The sequence below is a fragment of the Scyliorhinus canicula genome, chromosome 6 (assembly GCF_902713615.1).
Source record: "Scyliorhinus canicula chromosome 6, sScyCan1.1, whole genome shotgun sequence".
NCBI lineage: Eukaryota > Metazoa > Chordata > Chondrichthyes > Carcharhiniformes > Scyliorhinidae > Scyliorhinus > Scyliorhinus canicula.
In genome coordinates, this window is record NC_052151.1 from 119,790,475 (window position 1) to 119,796,591 (window position 6,117).

Consider the following 6,117-nt stretch of genomic DNA (forward strand, 5'->3'; position numbering starts at 1 on the left):
AAGCCCAAGCACCGTTTGAGGGCCTTGGGGCAATGGGGGAGGGGGAGTTCTAAGAGGGGGCGCATACGGTCCGGGTCTGGGCCCAGGTCTCCGTTTTCCACGACATAGCTGAGGATGGCTAGTCTGGTTGTGCGGAAAAGGCATTTCTCCTTGTTGTACGTGAGATTCAGTTTCGGTGCCGTCTGGAGAAAACAGTGGAGGTTGGCGTCGTGGTCCTGCTGGTCATATCCGCAGATGGTGACATTGTCCAAGTACGGAAACGTGGCCCGCAGCCCGTACTGGTCCACCATTCGGTCCATTGCTCGTTGGAACACCGAGACCCCATTAGTGACGCCGAAAGGGACCCAGAGGAAATGGAAGAGGCGGCCATCGGCCTCGAATGCCGTGTAGTGGCGGTCCTCCGGGCGGATTGGGAGCTGGTGGTATGCAGACTTCAGATCCACCGTGGAAAAGAGCCGGTACTGGGCGATCTGGTTTATCATGTCTGCAATCCTGGGGAGGGGATACGCGTCGAGGAGCGTAAATCTATTTATGGTTTGACTGTAGTCGACCACCATACGGAATTTTTCCCCGGTCTTAACGACCATCACCTGAGCTCTCCAGGGACTATTGCTGGCCTCTATAACCCCCTCACTGAGTAGCCTTCGGACCTCTGCTCTGATAAATACCCTATCCTGCAGGCTATACCGCCAGCTACGAGTGGCTACGGGTTTACAGTCCTTTGTGAGATTGGCGAAGAGAGGAGGGGGGGGGGATTCGCAGCGTAGCGAGGCTGCAGATAGTGAGTGGGGGCAGGGGCCCTCCGAAGCTGAGGGTGAGGCTCTTGAGGTTACATTGGAAGTCTAGGCCTAATAAGAGTGGTGCGCAGAGTTCGGGCAAAACGTAGAGTTTGAATTTCGAGTAGCTAGCGCCTCGGATTGTGAGTGTCGTGGCGGTGCGCCCCTGGATCTGGACCGAATGGGAGCCTGAAGCGAGCGAGATAGTTTGCTGCACGGAGAAAACGGGGAGCGAACAGCATCTTACCAGGTCTGGGTGTATGAAGCTCTCAGTGCTCCCAGAGTCGAAGAGGCATGGCGTTCTGTACCCGTTGATATGGACCTCTGCCATCGTGTTTCGTAGATTCTTTGTTCGTGATTGGTCCAGGGTGACCGCGCTGAGTTGCGGGTAGTCGGCGGCTCAATCAGCTGTGCTGGAGTGGCCCCGTGATGACTGCCCTCTGATTTCATAGTCGTATTCTTCCGCTGAGTTGTCTGAGCGCGGAGATGCCGATCGGGCCCGTGGATCGCACGTGGCGGGCGGCGAGGAAGATGCCGTCCAAGATGGCGGCCCCCATGGATCGCACGTGGCTGGAGGGGGCGGAGTCGGTGCCTAGGCCGCAGCGTTTCAGGCCCCGCGTGCCTGCGAGTGAGGGGAGCGATTACTTCGAGTCGCTGGGGAGTAGGAAGCTGGGGCCCTTTTAGCGAGGCACACTCTTGCGTAATGGCCTTTTTGCCCGCAGCTGCTGCAGGTCGCGTTGCGGGCCGGGCAGTGCTGCCGCGGGTGCTGGTTCTGGCCGCAGAAATGGCAGGCTGGAGCAGCATAATGGCTGGCTGGAGCAGCATAGTGGCTGGCTGGGGCAGCATGGTGGCTGGGCGGCCGCTTAGCACAGGCCTGGGGGAGTCGCTGGTCGGGGGCCCATGATTGGGTCGCGGGGTCCGCGGGGTACGAGTTAAGGCTGCAGAAGGTGACCTCCATCGTGGTAGCAGCTTCCACAGTCGTTTCTAAGTCCTGACCCCCCTTTTCCAGCAGTCATTGGCACACATAGTTAGACCTGAGGCCCGCTACAAAAACATCGCGTACAGCAAGTTCCCTGTGTTCAGCCGCGGTAACCACTTGATAATTACAGTAATTGGACAAATTATTGAGTTCCCTTAGAAATTCGGCGAGTGATTCTGTAGGCCACTGGCGGCGAGTCGTGAACACATGGCGAGCGTAAACTTCATTAATAGGCCTTACATAAATTTTATCGAGAACTGCTAGCGCCGAAGTATATGAACTGGCCGAGTTTAGTTGCGTAGAGATTCTGTGGCTCGCCCTCGCGTGCAGTAGACTTAGCTTCTGTTCCTGTGTCGTTTCGGCTGTGCTCGCTTCTGCCAGGTAGGCCTTGAAGCACCGGAGCCAGTGGGAGAAGATTTCTTTAGCCTCTGCATCCTGCGGGTCGAGTTCCAGGCGTCTAGGCTTGAGGGCCGATTCCATGATCATCTTTACTGTTCTTAAGTCGATTAAATTGATGGAACCATCAATTCACCAGACACGTGTTTCCGATATGAATCTAGGCTTTAATCGACTTACTTCAGAGCCAGCCTGTTACCCATTGAAGAACTCTTAGTGAACTCAGGCTGACTCTGGACAAGGGTATTTATACAGCAGCACTAGAGGGAGGAATCGTGGGTGGAGCCAAGGGTGGAGCCCAGTACAAGTTCCTGAGTACTCCCAGAGCTACTCCCCCTAGTGGTTCGAAAACGCTACTGCGCTTACAAAGACAGTGTGAATTATCATATCACATATATTACATTCACCACAAAGGGTGGTACAGAGGATGAGTGAAGCACAACACCGTCAGAATAGGAAACAACAAAAAATGACCACTGTTAAGAGGCCAAATCAGCAACTAGCGTGTACGGAGGGCACTGTTAAATCTGGATATCCAGCAAGTGAAAAAGAGAATACTGAAGCCCAGAGGTTATTCGCTTACAAATTTTTATTTATAGTGATATACATTGCATACTTTATACCTGGATCTAAAATAACCCTTTTTCAGCTTATGCTATACATATGTACAAGCAGAGGTTGAATTTCCATTTAATACCCACCATTTGAATACAATTAGCAATCATAATTAGCAGGGGTGCTGTTTTAAAGAAAGTCCTTACCAGATCCTTCCTGACTTGTTGGGCAACGTTGTCACGTGGCATGTCAACCACTGGGGCAGACCAACGTCAGTAAATTATGTGCACAAATCCACAAATGGGACTTGGATCAACAAACTTCCCAGTCAAGTGGGAGTTCCATTAATTGAGCCAAGGTGACACCAAAGTCTTGCCAAGATATAGCAAAATATCTAGACATTTACAGTATACACATTTCAACAAAGCATTTTTAGATTTGTCCAAAATTCTCCTCATAACAGTAAAATGGCTAATGCAATCCGAAACCAAACGTTTAATGTGTATGTATCTTTATTATACTTATACACTGCATCATCACTATTTGTTGGTCCATTCCCATCCATTATTGAGCTTAGAAGCATAGAAATGTTATAGCACAGAAAGAGGCCATTCAGTCCATCATGTCTGTGCCAGCCGAAAAGGAAAATATATAAACAAACTGCCCATTCTCATCCCACCTTCCAGTCCCTGGTCTGCAGCCTTGCTGGATGCAGATCCAGCTACCTTTAAATTAGTTGAGGGTTTCTGCATGGAAATGGGACAACTCATCGCCACCGACTCATCGCCGCCGACTCATCGCCAGCCCAACTCATCGCCAGCCAACTCATCGCCAGCCCAACTCATCGCCGCCAACTCATCGCCAGCCCAACTCATCGCCAGCCAACTCATCGCCAGCCCAACTCATCGCCAGCCCAACTCATCGCCAGCCCAATAAAAACAGTACAGTCAACAGACTTCTTAACAGCGCTCTGGAGTGAATGGAATCTATTTAAACCAACAGACTTCTTAACAGCGCTCTGGAGTGATTTCAGCTATTCAGATGAAAAGCACAAAATTATATGCGGCAGGTGCGAATATACATTGAGCAACTTTAACCAGAGACGGACGGAAAAAGATTTCTGTCACACTGCAATGTTTGGCGAAATACTCACGGTGCTTTGTAGAAAAAAGCTTGTCCTTACTTATGTCCATTACACAACATAATTATTTTGAGGCTGTTCACAGATTTTCTTCTTTAAATGTGAATAAAGGGGCTCTTAATGGTCATGTGCTGAAATGAAATGCACAGCTAGGATGAGTAGGAATGGCCTACTGCTGTCTGTGATGTTAGAAACGAATGCTATCTGCATATATATTTATTTACATGATAATCCTCCCACATCTATCCACGCAAACGCATCCACACACACACACCTGCATAGGGTTATCAATCGTGGCATCTCAAAGAAACTTATTAGCATGAAACCAGTGGCATATATCAGCTGACTTGTACCAGAGTGCACTTTGCAACTCACAAAGTTGCTCAATGTATATTCGCACCTGCCACATATAATTTGCTGCTTTTCGTCTGAATAGCTGAAATTGACAAACACCAGGGTTATGGAACATGCGCGCGACAAATGTGAAATTGATTAGGTTCAGATTTGGTCAGTTGACTGTTTACTGTAGGGCTCTATTGAAATAGACGCTGTTAATTGTAAGTTACTGTTTTTTGTATTGTGTTTTCCGTCCGTCTCTGGTTAAATACAATCGTTTTTATATTGGGCACTTTTTAAATAGAGTCAATTTACTGAAAAATATGTTAAAATGTCCTTTGTTTTCTATAGGTTTAAATTGTTTAAATAGATTCCATTCACTCCAGAGCGCTGTTAAGAAGTCTGTTGGTTTAAATAGATTCCATTCACTCCAGAGCGCTGTTAAGAAGTCTGTTGACTGTACTGTTTTTATTGGGCTGGCGATGAGTTGGGCTGGCGATGAGTTGGCTGGCGATGAGTTGGGCTGGCGATGAGTCGGCGGCGATGAGTCGGCGGCGATGAGTTGTCCTAGACCCTTCTGCATCCATCACCAAACCAGGCAGAGAATTCCAGACACCCACCACCCTCTGGGTAAAGACGTTTTACATCATCTCCCCTCTAATCCTCCACCAATCACCTTAAATCTATGCCTTTTGGTACTTAACCCCTCAGCTAGGGGAACGGGGCATCCTTCTCTATTCCACCTAGGCCCCTCATAATTTTGTACACCTCAATCAGGTCACCACTCAGCCTCACCTGTTCTAAGGAAGACAACCGTAGCCCATCCAATCTTTCCACATAGCTGCTATTTTCCAGCCCTGTCAACATTCTTGAAAATTTTCTCTGTACTCACTCCAGAGCAATTAGGTCCTTCCTATAATGTGGTGATCCGAAGTGTATACAAAATTCCACCTATGGCATTACAATTAATACAATTCCGGCATTACATCCCTGCTTTTGTATTATATACCTTGTCCAATGAATGAAAGCATTCCAAATGCTTTCTTTACCTCTTTATCTACCTGTCCTGCCACTTTCAGGGACCTGTAGACATGCATTCAAGGGGCGGAATTCAATCAAAAATTTTCTAAGAGTCATTTGAGACGTGTTAGGCGCGGTATTTCTCACCGGAGTTTTGAGTTAGATCCATACCGCTATTCAACCACAATTAGCCATGGGCTGGATTTTTCGGCCAAGGCCGCTGCAAAATCGCCATGGAGGGACAGGGACCATGTAAAGGTCCGTTGACCTCGGACAGGAATTTTCGGTCGCCGGGCAGGCACGGCCAAAAAATCCCATCCCATGTTTTTGGGCCTTGAGCGGTTTCTCCCTGGTCAAGCCCACACAAAATTTTTTTATCACTGAGGAGCTAAACCTACTGGCCGGATAGACTCCTCAGACACCAAGCTGCCATTTTGAATAGTGCCCTAATGTTTAAGTGAACTCGAGAGTCCCCCCACCCACCCCACCCACAGGCAATGTCACCCCTGCACACAGGGGCATTATCCTACACCCCCCCCAGAGTGAGGACACCCCACCATGGGGTCACTCAGGGCCCCCCTTTTAGGCATTCCCACCCTCCCTTTAGGGCCCCTCCCTGAGTGCATCCAATCCCCCCCCCCCCTTTCACGTTGAGAGATGTTGAACTGCTCAGCTGGAAATTGATAGCACTTAACTCTCTTTGAAGTGATTGAAGTTTATAAACATTGTGGTTTAAATTTAAGAGTTACTCAACCATGAAGGAAGATGAATGAAGCAAGGCTCACAGTTGTGTGTGTGCAGAAGGTGTCAATCACAGCCCAGCGAGGGAAATGAATGAATGGCTTGCAGCTCAAGGATCTGAGGCGTTTAAACACAGGTCACTGCTTTCTCTTTCCAGGAATTGACATGTGGTG

The 6,117-nt window shown here is 48.8% G+C and overlaps 1 protein-coding gene across 3 annotated transcripts in view; it reads right to left on the minus strand.

The window, feature by feature from the left end:
• Window positions 1-6,117, minus strand: part of msra (methionine sulfoxide reductase A) — a 492,501-nt gene that overhangs the window by 313,189 nt on the left and 173,195 nt on the right. The window lies entirely within an intron of this gene.